This window comes from Rhineura floridana, chromosome 7, assembly GCF_030035675.1.
Source record: "Rhineura floridana isolate rRhiFlo1 chromosome 7, rRhiFlo1.hap2, whole genome shotgun sequence".
Taxonomy (NCBI): domain Eukaryota; kingdom Metazoa; phylum Chordata; class Lepidosauria; order Squamata; family Rhineuridae; genus Rhineura; species Rhineura floridana.
In genome coordinates, this window is record NC_084486.1 from 146,235,518 (window position 1) to 146,247,427 (window position 11,910).

Consider the following 11,910-nt stretch of genomic DNA (forward strand, 5'->3'; position numbering starts at 1 on the left):
TGTCTCCAGAGGATAGGATGTCAGACAAGTACCCCTTCTTAGCAGTAGCTGAGCACAGACCTACAGCTGTCATAACCCAGCACTGTCTGCCACTTGTCTGGATAATGAATATGTTCCCCTGCCTGGAGACCTTCACTACTTTGCTATTAACATATGCCTTCTGCTCCAACTGCCAGGTTTTGAGGAGGTCTTCACACCTTGTGACACAAAATCCACAAAAAGTGTATTTTTGCCTGACCAGAGCTCCACACACCTTCTACACCACTCTTGGCCATCTCACAACAGCAAGGTAAGCTCAACCCTGCACCCAATGAAACTATAACACCTCTTTCCCCAGAGAAGAAAACCTTTTTGAGAAATTGGAGGACCAGTTTCAGCACAGCACTACTCCTTACCCACTACTGAACTCCAGGCATGACCCTACCCCCAGGAGCCAATCACCCTAGAGCTAGGAAAACTTAACATACTGCCTGAACTTCTGGTACTGAATTGACAGCTGTCATAATTCCCTAGCGATGACGAGAAGGGGTTCACTTCCTGTCAAGCACTGGCTGTCAAGAGTGGCAACTAGGGAAAGTTTGTACAGCACAGTCCAGAAGGACCAAGCTCTGTTGGTAATCATCCTCTTCATCAATGGCCACAATAGAAAGATTTGTTAGATCCAAAAAGTTAGACTGCAAACTTGACCAAGGAGGCTGGGATAGAATCATAGAATCATAGAGTTGGAAGGGGCCTTGTAGGCCATCGAGTCCAACCCCCTGCTCACAGCAGGAAATCCACAGCTAGAGCATCTCCCGCAGATAGCTGTCCAGCCTCTGCTTGAAGACATCCAGCGAAGGGGATCCCACCACCTCCCTAGGCAGTCGGTTCCATTGCCGAACTGCCCTTACTGTCAAGAAGTTCCTTCTAATGTCCAATCTGAATCTACGCTCCTGCAACTTAAAACCATTAGACCTAGTCCTACCCTCTGGGGCAGCAGAGAACAAATCTGTACCCTCCTCTATGTGACAGGTACTTAAAGAGTGCAATCGTGTCACCCCTCAGCCTTCTCTTCACCAGACTGAACATGCCAAGTTCCTTCAATCTTTCCTCATAAGACTTGTTCTCCATACCGGCTATCATCCTCATTGCCCTCTTCTGAACCCGCTCTAACTTGTCTATATCTTTCTTAAAATGAGGCGCCCAGAACTGAACGCAGTATTCCAGATGAGCCCTGACTAATGCAGAATATAGTGGGACTATTACTTCCCTCGACCTGGAAACTATAGCTCTGTTTATGCATCCCAAAACCGTGTTTGCCTTTTTTGCCGCAGCATCACACTACTGATCAAATCAGCGAGAAACTCACCAGGATACAGTTGCTGTATGAATCCCCATACTGGCAAAATATGTTTCAGAGTATGCTCTCTAAGGAAGCTTGCCTGGGATTATTCTGTTTTCAGCACCAGTGCCTATTTGTTTAGCATGCTGTACCTTTACTGGTAGTTTTATCTGGCTGTTATAGAAAATTTCCCCCCCCCCCGTTGCTGATCTTTAATCATATGTATCTTTACTGAACATTTGTTTTCTAAACCACTTCGAGAGGTTGCTTATACCTGAAGAGCAGTATAACAAAAGCAGGAACACTGTTAGTTGCCCCCCATGTTGGAAAAGCTCAACAAGAAGCTGGGCATTAGTGTCACTGGTCCCATACTATGGAGCCCTTTTCTAGTAGAGATTCATCAGCACCCTCACTTTTGCCTTTCAAACGTCTTTTGGAGGTGTTTATATGCTGACAGGCCTATGCAGTTGTTTAAAATGCCTCTTGAACAGCCAGCCACTGAAAATTATTATTCTGTATTGTTTTTAAATGTTTTTATGTTGCTATACACCACCGTGATGTTTTGCAATAGGGTGGTATATACTTATATAAACAAATTAATGTCTGAGATGTTACAAATGGGGAGCAAAAGACAAAGGCACAAGAGGAGAAGAAATCATCCAGACACATTTGTAGTGGGAGGGGTTGAACACCTTTAATCAAAGCCACTGAGAAGTGGATACAGTGGGGTACCACAGCCGGCAGGGGCCCAAGAGGAGGAGGAGGAAGAGGAGGAGGAGGTGGTGGTGGTTATGAAGCAAAATGTGCAGGCAACTTCTAAGCAATTCCTGTGAGATGAACCAGCCTAGCTGCTCCTGCCTCTCAGTTTTTTTAGACAATGAGTTAAGTCAGAGCTGTGACTGGTGAGTTAATTGTTTAGATACCAGGCTACTGGAATCTCTAGGGCTAAAGAACGGGCACTCATCAAGAATTCACTGCATAGTGAACTTATAGTACAAAGGTATACATGTCTACTCAGAAGTCAGTTTCTTTGTGGTTAATGGGGCTTACACCAAGGTAAGTGGATACAAAATTGCAGCTTTGATTTAGATTTGGCATGGAGAGAAAGCAGGGTTTCTTGTGCCTTTAGCAGCTGTGTGGCTGGCAGAAATTCAACAGGTTAAACCTTTTCTAATATGGAAATGTCATTATGGGAAACATTTCACCTGTCCACATTCTATCTGTCAAATATTTTACTAACTGTAAAGAGGACACAAATTTGCACATCACACAAAACATATGAAAATTTCATACAAATCTGTGTCCTCTCTTGCAAGTGAGTCAGAGGACCCAATCTGCAAACAGTGTACCAGGCCCAGAAAATCCTTTTGGCAGCTCTGCCTTTAACAACAAAATCCAAACACTGTGGTTAAGCTCACGTGAATCAAATTAGGCTTATTATTTATTATTTGTTTATTAAAGTATTTATAGGCCACACTTTTCATAGAGTGCATCAAGATGACTTAAAACACAAAGAGGCATAAAAATATTTAAAAAATAAAAAATCTCATTACAAACAATAATAAAAAGCATCAATAATACCATGTTGGTGGTGGGGGATTCATGTTAAAAAGCCTGTCTAGAATATTTGGTTTTTAAAAGACACCTGAAAGAAAGGAGGGATGGCTCTTGCCAAACCTCTATTGGTAAGGAGTTCCACAGGACACAGCTTGCCACACTAAAAGCTTGGTCCCTAGTGGAGGACAACCTAACCACGGCAGCGTGGGGAACCACCAAAAGTGCCCCCTCAGAAGGTCTTAGTGATCGAGATAGAACATAGGGGGTCAGGTAGTCCTAAAAGTATGTTGGCCCAAGTTGTTTCAGGCTTTGTGAATTGGCACAAGTACCTTGAACTTGGTCTGGTGGTATGAATGAATATTATTTGCATGCTTGATCATTTGCATGCATACAACTGTGATAGTGGGGCAATTTTGGGTTCCTTTACACAATTAGGAGGGATTGTTTTTGCCAAAAGACAAGGTATGATATCACTGTTCTCCGAAAATGCCATATTTGCAGTTTTTTTTCTCAGCAACCACAAAGGGTACAGTTTATTTAATTTTTTTAAAGGAACATGGGAATTCTCAATATGGTACAGTAGAAGGCATCTGCTGCATTTTTGACTCCTAGGAACAGTGCTGTGCAAAACAGGCCAGAGCCACGAGGCCAAGAAAAGTAACAACCGTATAATTGTTTAATGATCAGCATGGGAAAAAACCTGAAGCTGTTCATCATAATGAGATGCCAACATTCTATTCATCTCCCTGAGCAAGTGAGTGTGGAAGACCTGGGGAGAGGGCACTTTTAAGAACGTTTAAAAGTGAGTATCACTCACTCTGGCCTACGCAGGGCATACAGCAGTTAAAAGACGAACCACACAAGCTAAAGCAAAAGGCAGGTTGTCTGGAAGACTAAGAAGCTGGTAGTATACACAGCATGTACAATTTCTGTGTTGCTTCAATTCACCACAAAGCGCATGTAGCAAAGCAAACAAAACCCTGGAACAAAGAGGTTACCACTAGCATAGCAGATGGAAAACTCCTGACACATATCTGCAACCAATCCATCTCTTAGGGATTCAATACAAAACGGTTCACTCTTGCCCACAGCCTGGCATGGAGGGTTCCATTTGCACCACACCTATTCCCTCGAGTCATTCTTTCTTGTATATTATTCTCTTCATCTAGGAGCTTCTTTACTACCTATTCACCCCTCCATCTCACCCTTCACCTAGAGAGCTCATGATGGTGAAATTTAGAATGGTTGACCTGTGGCCCTCCAGATGTTGCTGGATTACATTTCCCATGAGGTGCACCTGGTGCTGACGCTACTATCTTTTCGGCGTCAGGTGAAAACCTTTTTATACTCCCAGGCATTTTAAAGTGTATTTTAACAGCATTTCTGTATTTTGGACATTGTTTGGTTCTTTTGTTGTTTGTTTGTTTTGTTTCTTGATTTATTGTATTTATTGTATTTATATATTGTGCTTGTTTTTATCTTTTTGTACACCGCCCAGAGAGCCTTCGGGCTTAGGGCGGTATATAAATTAAATTAAATAAATAAATCATCCCCGACCACTGGCCATATCAGCTGAGGTTGTTGGGAGCTGGAAGTCCAACAACATTTGCAGCACCACAGGCTAGCCACTATCTCTCATTACATCCCACGTTTTGCCCACACCGTACCATCTTTATATCTCATCCTCACTTAAGATGGCACTTTCAGTCTTTCATGGTCTTTGTGGCCCAACTCAAAACTAGGTGCAAATCCCAGCTCAACCTCGAGCAAATAATTCTTGCAAAGGCTAGGAATCCCCATTTGTAAAGCAGGAATATTGCTGATTCACCTTACAGGATTACTACAAGTGTAAAAGAGATAAGGAAAAGGATGCCACCCATGTGCCTAAGGAGAAATCATGATTCAATGTATTTACAAATTTGCACCTCCCCTTCCTTTGTCCCTCTCAACCCCCTACGCAAACCAGCCTCTGTTTTTATGCTGATCTCAAGTAGACACATCAACAACCTCTTCTCCAAATTAGCACTGCTTCATTCCTCTTGTTGGAGAAGCCCAGGGCTGAACACAACAACACATTCCAGGTCTGGTGTTCCTATTGTCATGCAGAGAAAGAGAAATTCTCCTCTGAATAGAAGTGGGGCCCAGGCCCAGGCAGTCTGGGCCACATTATATAACTGCCCATTATGCACCCTGGCCATTATTAAATTGACATCTTGTAAAATCTGCATTGCTCTGCCAACATCCCCCTTCCCAAGAGGACTGGGGCACATAGGATGGGGTTTTTCCACTGCTATTTTTAGTCACTTTGGGGCCCAAGTCAGTCTGGTTTGCTGTCCATTCCTAAGGACCCTGTATTTGTTATTTTGCGCTTGCTGGAATCTAAAAGACATCCTATTTGTGACCTACAAGATTAAACCCTACTCATCTCTCTCTCTCTCTCTCTGGAATCATTTATAAAACTAAAACTACAATCCAATACAAACTTATCTTGGAGTAAGTCCCACTGAACCCAATGGAGCTTACTTCTGAGCAGACATGTGCTACCTATGTTAGTTAGCGCCAGTTTTCTAGAGCCTTCACAGCTAGTCACACAAATTTTTGTTGCGCCTATTCTAGCAATTGTCAACAGAATTATAATGGTTTCTATGATTGTTTCCTTTGGATTTCTTTCAAGTAATGTAACAAAACCAAGATCAAAGGATATCCAATAAACTAACTTATTACACAGAACATTTATAGTTCTTCAGTAAATTTAAGAACAAGCTCACCATAAGCGGAAATCTTCATTAAGTAAAAGCTTACATTTGAAAAGTATTTGGGAGCTACATAACACTTTAGGTTGCAATCCTAAACAACTTAACGAGGAAGCCTCACTGAACTCATGAGGACTCACTTCTAAGTGCAAATGTATAGGCCTGCACTACTAAAGTAATTTTAAGGAATACTTTGTTCCATTGCTATATAGTACATATATACATGTCCCTATATATATCCAAATCCAGATTTCATTTACTCTTGAACATCTTAGCTCCTTTTTCCATGTTAAACAACACTGGCCCTGTTTGCACATCACATTAAACCAGGGGTGAGAACCTGTACCCCTCCAGATGTTGCTGAACTCCAACTCTCTTCAGCCCCAGCTAGCATGGCCAATGGCTCCTGCTGCGCTACTGATAACAGAAGCCAGAATCTGGGTTGTATGTTGTCTGAAATCGGGCCCATGGTTGGTTCCTCCCAAACAATCCACAAAGGGTTAAATGAAGAACAAACCTTGGTTACTGCTTGCAGTTTGTTTGGAGGAGCCCAGTTCAGACAACATGACCAGCCATACTCCAGCCTTTTTGTCTCTGATGTGGTAAGAGCAGGATCAGGAGAGGAGCACTCTAGCAACCTTTGAGCAGCATAGGAGGTTGGACTCGAGGCCTTATAGGCCTCTTCCAACTCTATGATTCTGTGATTTCATACAACATATTCATCTGCGGTATGTTTTAAACTATGGTTTACTGTGACACACAAACCAGGCCACTGAGTAATATTGTTCCAGAAGTCCTTTTTTCTTTTTACTTGACTAATTAATATTCAAACTGTATTAGCTGCCTACATTATATATACAGATATGGTGTACATTGTATATTCTGATACAAGGAAAAATCTTTAAATTTGTAAGACTTGAAAATAGGGTTGTTTATGGGAGTTTTTGTTCTTCAAAATCCCATTCTGTCATTTCATCAATATAAATTATACATGCTACAAAATCCTATTGCCCCATATTGCAAAATTGCCCAAAACAGAATCTTTACTGAATCTTTCACGGAAGACGGGTGGAGGAGGTAAAAATAAAAAAGAGCATGTATAAAGAATGGAAGGAAGGACGCATCACCAAGGAAGAGTACCAACGAGCGGCTCGGGCTTGCAGGAATAGCGTAAGGAAAGCTAAAACCCAGAATGAGCTGAGGCTGGCGAGGGAAGTGAGGAACAACAAAAAGGGGTTTTTCAGATATGTTCGAAGCAAGAGAAAGACCAAGGAAACGGTGGGACTGCTGCTCAATGAGGATGGCAAAATGTTGACAGATAACAAGGAATATTAAATATCATTTCTTACAAGTCGAGGCCTTACATTTCAGCTCTGCTAACTGATATTCTTTACATTTCACTCTCTTTGACAATAAGGAGATCCGAATGAAAGTAATAAACACAGGTAAATTAGGATTATGCATGTTAAGTGTTGAACTCCAACTCTTGGGGGTGGGGAGCATGAAGGTTCCATAAGTCCCACTGCATTGGAAGAGCCTTTGAGCTTTCTTTTCCAAGCAAATACTTTTGTTTTACTTAATCAGAACTTTGTGTATAGAAAGTCACATGTGCTGTGGCTGTGCTCTGAGCATACCAAGTTGGAGATGGACAATCATGTTTTGTAGGAGTCTTAGACTGATTACACAATCGCCACCAGTGACATTGCTTGTAAGTTGAAGACCTGGCATTGGACATTTGAAGAGATTGTTGCCTCATGCGCACTCTGCATGTGGTCCTCCCCTAGTACTACAGAAAACCTTGAGCTGTGAATTGTACTGCTTTGGTTCTAGGGTAGGTTTAACTTCTTAGTCAGAAGTGAAATTCAAACAGTTTGCACTCAAACTACAATTATGTGAAGCCATTTACCTGATTTAGATATAACCATGGTTTGTTGTTTACATATACAAGCTGCAGCAAGCCTTGATCTTGCACATTCCACTCTCCTTTCCTCCTTCATGCACACTGAGAAGGCACTTGAAAGTTCCATTTGTGGTTTGTAACAAACCCCCATTTCCCATTTTGTCAAATTATGGGAAACTGGTTTGAGCAAACCATGGTTTGCCATTTCTGACTTGGTAACTATCAAACCATGGCTTCATATCATGGTATGTTAACTGACTATGGTTCTAGATTCATACATCATTCATACAAACATGGGTTTGTCAAGAAAAAATCCTGTCAAACTAATCTCATCTCTTTTTTTGATCGGGTCACTAGCCTAGATGGTGGAACTGCTGTAGATGTCATCTATCTAGATTTCAGCAAAGTGTTTGACAAAGTCCCCCACAACCTTTTGATTAGCAAACTCGTCAAATGCGGACTACATGGAAATACTGTCAGGTGGATTCACAACTGGTTGGAAAACCGTACTCAAACAGTGGCCATCGGTGGCTCTGCTTCGGACTGGAAGGAGGTTTCGAGTGGAGTGCCACAGGGTTCTGTCCTGGGGCTGATACTCTTCAACATTTTTATCAATGCCTTAGATGATGGGGTGGAGGGAAGCCTTATGAAGTTTGCGGATGATACGAAACTGGGAGGGATAGCTAACACAATGGAAGACAGGAATAAAATCCAAAGGGACCTGGATAGACTAGAAAATTGGGCTGAAATTAATAAAATGACATTCAATAAAGACAAATGCAGGATTCTGCATTTAGGCCACAAAAACAAAATGCACGGGTACCGGATGGGAAATACCCGGCTTAGCAGTACTGCATGTGAGAAGGACCTTGGAATTGTAGTGGATCGCAAGTTGAACATGACCCAGCAGTGTGATGCTGCGGCAAAAAAGGGAAACGCGGTTTTGGGATGCATAAACAGAGCTATAGTTTCCAGGTCGAGGGAAGTAATAGTCCCACTATATTCTCCATTAGTCAGGCCTCATCTGGAATACTGCGTTCAGTTCTGGGCGCCTCATTTTAAGAAAGATATAGACAAGTTAGAGCGGGTTCAGAAGAGGGCGACGAGGATGATAGCCGGTATGGAGAACAAGTCTTATGAGGAAAGGTTGAAGGAACTTGGCATGTTCAGCCTGGTGAAGAGAAGGCTGAGGGGTGACATAATTGCACTCTTTAAGTACCTGTCACATAGAGGAGGGTACAGATTTGTTCTCTGCTGCCCCAGAGGGTAGGACTAGGTCTAATGGTTTTAAGTTGCAGGAGCGTAGATTCAGACTGGACATTAGAAGGAACTTCTTGACAGTAAGGGCAGTTCGGCAATGGAACCGACTGCCTAGGGAGGTGGTGGGATCCCCTTCGCTGGATGTCTTCAAGCAGAGGCTGGACAGCTATCTGCGGGAGATGCTCTAGCTGTGGATTTCCTGCTGTGAGCAGGGGGTTGGACTCGATGGCCTACAAGGCCCCTTCCAACTCTATGATTCTATGATTCTATGACTACAAGGAAATAAAACCAATACATTAGATATTAGGTTGCATTTAAAGACCCTCTTAAGCCTTGAGAACTAACCAGACCACCGGGTTTCTTGTGACTAGTTTTGGCCTACAAGATTTTAAATGCTACCACATGATTCAGAATCTGGTCTGTGCTCACAACATGAGCTGTTCATCATTCTCATTTTACAGAGGAGAAACAGAGACACAGATTTATTTATTTATTTATTGTATATACCGCCCCATAGCCGAAGCTCTCTGGGTGGTTTACAGAGATGTGGTGATTTGCTCAACATCTCACAAAGCATCCTGGCAGACATAGAATTGAACCCAGGTCTTAGAGAGCTTTTGTATTGAATCAGACCTAGCTGCTAACAGCACAATTTCTTTTAAAAAAGCCAGAGATTTTGCAAACATGCAGTTCTCTCACAACCAAGTATGCAATTTGAGCAAGCACACAATTTTAAATACACTGGGCAACATTCAGTGCTTGGGCAACAGGACTTCTCCTTCCTCTCCCCCCTGCAGTCCTTCAAATCTGCTCTCGAGGGTCCCTCAACCCACTGGAAAAGATTGGAAGGGGGGGGAACAGGGGGAATCCATTTTGCCAATGGTGCCCATTCTGCTGATGGGCAGATGCGGCTGGATTTCACCCTATTTAAATAATTTCTTCTGCATACAGAATTTGAGATTTTGATCCTGAATGTAATATTTTATTATTGTGTGTCACATCTTTATCCCACATCTTTCCTGCAAGGAGCTTAGAGTGGGAAATGGGGGGTCCTTATTTTATCCTCACAACCACCCTGCAAAGTAGGTTAAGATGAGATATCAATACTGGCCAAGCAAAGGTTTGGTTCCAAGTTTCCATGGTCCAAGTCTGGTCCACTAGTCACTAACCCATCCTGGCTCTCTGGTGTTCCAATGCAGAATATGAACAGCCTGGCTTTTACAATATACATTTTCAGCCCACATGGCAAGTTTGCAATGGAGCTGCACCAATTATATTCGAGTGTCAAGATTTCAAAGATCCTAACATGCTGGTTTATAAACAATTATATCCACAGCATTTCCTCCTCCAAGGAAAAGTCAAGTCCTCTCTGACCAAATGGCAACAAGCAGTTCAGCAACACACAGCAAAAACTCAGCAGAAATGTTGGGGGGGGGGAGATAAAATATACTGAAATCAACAGAAATCAAGAATGACAAACCCATTCCCAGCAAATATAAGAACTGCAAAGCTCAACATCTCTTGAACGTTTTATATACCAGTAAACCCAGCAAATAAAGGCCTATCATTTATATGGGGATAATACTGTACAATGATTACCTCCTACTGATTTACTCAGTACATTTTCCACAAGCCTTGGTAGATTGCTAGGTCAAAAACGAGCCTTTGCAGCCATCTGCAAATTCAAGAAAAAACTATGGGACTGTACCATTTTAGAAAGCAGTTGGAAAAGTTACAGAATCAAATGTGCCACAATCAAATGCTTCCTACCCATGGAAAGGTCACCAGGGAGAAAGATTCTACCTTAGCCTTTTTGCTGAAAGATTTTATGTATGGGGGAACATACACACAAACACAGATTTCCACCGTGAAACGATACAGTACCAAAAAGGCGAGTCCATGTACTCCCCCCCCCTTGTATATAAACTTTACAACACAAAGCCAGAGTAGAATACAGCCCTGGGTAGGTGGCATGTGGTCCCAAGTGGAACAAAGCTCTAACCAACTTGTTGCCCAGTTTCCACAATCGAGCCTAATACAATTCTTATACAACAAAAACACCAAGGGAACACGTGAATCTTGTGAATACTAAGGCAGCAAATACTGGAGTTAAAGAGCACAAGGAAACCAGGAAACATTCATGTCACAGAAATACAATGTAAAAGTCAGCAAAATGTAAAAGTGAGCAGGGGGTTGGACTCGCTGGCCTTGTAGGCCCCTTCCAAATCTACTATTCTATGATTCTAAGATGCAAGGTATGCATTTCCAAGAGACAGATAGATCTTGGGAAGGAGGCAAGAAGGGAGTGTCATGGAAAGAAAAGGTGGGGGGAGGGAGAAGGAGCGCCCAAAATCGCCAAGTCCTTAAAGAGGAATTTCTTTTGTGTCTCAAGACATACAATCAGACTCTGGAAAATTACACGGCTTTCAGAATAAAGGAGGATTGTGGGAGAGACACGCAAACAAAAGCAGAGACTAGGATCCCCTAGGAATGGGTTCTGCCTGGGAGAATGGGGATGTTTTTAGATTTCTCCTGAAAGTTAATAATGGGGGAGACAGCCACACCTCACCAGGGAGGGCATTCCACAGATGGCAAGCCATCACCGAGAAGGCCCCGTCACAAGGACTCGACTAGCCCAAGAGAAAACAACTTCTCCTACAACCAGCATCTTGTTCTGCAGAAGGGCAGATCAAAACATTGGGGCAGGGAGGAGGAAAGAAGGGAGATCACGGTTAACTTCCCTTGGGATGTTAGTGCCCCAACACACCAAGGATGTGGGTGTAGGGAACATGTAGCGTGCAACACTCCACCTTGGGATCACTTCTTCGACCAGGAGTCTATACCACACGTACTAAGAGGAGCTCCACACCCTGTAATGTTGCAGAGGATGCTAGAAAGATATGGGATAACTCCTGAACCCATCCTCTTGACCCTACAAGGAATGCTTGGGGTACATCTCTTATGATCATATGCTAATACACTGGTGTATCACTTCGGCTGTGCATACTGGCAGTTGGGCGGCTCTGAAGGGCCCCTCTTTCCCCAGACACAACAGACTTACTTCCTCCTGTAAAATGAGATTTAAGAGGAGTGGGGACTTTTAAGAAGTGCCCTGTTCA

The 11,910-nt window shown here is 42.8% G+C and overlaps 1 protein-coding gene across 3 annotated transcripts in view; it reads right to left on the minus strand.

The window, feature by feature from the left end:
* Nucleotides 1–11,910, minus strand: part of DVL3 (dishevelled segment polarity protein 3) — a 68,214-nt gene that overhangs the window by 54,909 nt on the left and 1,395 nt on the right. The window lies entirely within an intron of this gene.